The following is a 918-nucleotide window of genomic DNA, read 5'->3' as shown; positions in this document are numbered from 1 at the left end:
GGCTGCTATGCCAGGAATGTGAGAGTTTCAGGTTCCCCCTCGGGATCAAAGCGAACCACAAATAACCTCTCAGCGCGCCGCCCTCCTCCGCCCTCCGCCCTCCGCCTCCTCCGGCTCCCTCCTCCCGGCCCCCGCCTTTCTCCCGGGAGGCGGCGCTGCGGGCCAGGCGCCCGGCCTCAGAGCTGGGTTCCCGCGCGGCCCAGGGCCCTCCAGGACGCACTGCGCCTCTCCCCACGCCACAGCCACGCTTTGCCTTCAGGGCTGCGGGAGAAGAATTAATCCCCTCGGCCATTACCGCCCCCCAAATGCGTCCGGCCTTCCACTCACTCCTTCTTACCTGTCGGCGGGACGACGCCGGGGAGATGGACAATCGCGTGTCGCTGAGGGGTTCTGGGTGTTACTGCGGGAAAGGGCTGGGGGGGTGATGCGCGAGCGCGTGCGTGTGTCTGTATGTGTGTATTCAAGGGAAGGAAGACCGCAAAGGTGTCCACACCTGCCTGTCTTGGATCCTACCAGCCCCTCCTCCCCCGGCGAAGAGAAGACTGCTTTCCCTGGAGCCTCTTCCCTAACCCCCCACTGCTTTCACCGCCAGCGGCGACCTTTGAATTGCCCTGTTATTGTTTACAAACACCTTCGCCAGCTCTTTTAGGGCCAGTCTCCACAGGAAGTGTGAATCTGAGTTGAAAATCTTCTGGTTAATTTGATCCACCTAACCAACTGAATCACCCGCCGCCAGGCGCTCTGTCCAACTCTTCCGGAAAAAGGTAGTAATCAGCACCCCTAAATTTACGCAGTGCGCGCGGTGTGCCACCACCCGCTTTTCGCCTTGTCATCCCGGTCAGCCCTCCCAATCATCCTCCCGGGGAGTTCTGTTATCATCCCTGTGTCATAAGTGAGGAAACCAAGGCTCAGGGAGGT

The sequence above is a fragment of the Acinonyx jubatus genome, chromosome C2, assembly GCF_027475565.1.
Source record: "Acinonyx jubatus isolate Ajub_Pintada_27869175 chromosome C2, VMU_Ajub_asm_v1.0, whole genome shotgun sequence".
Lineage (NCBI taxonomy): Eukaryota > Metazoa > Chordata > Mammalia > Carnivora > Felidae > Acinonyx > Acinonyx jubatus.
Note: the sequence above shows the minus strand (reverse complement) of the source record.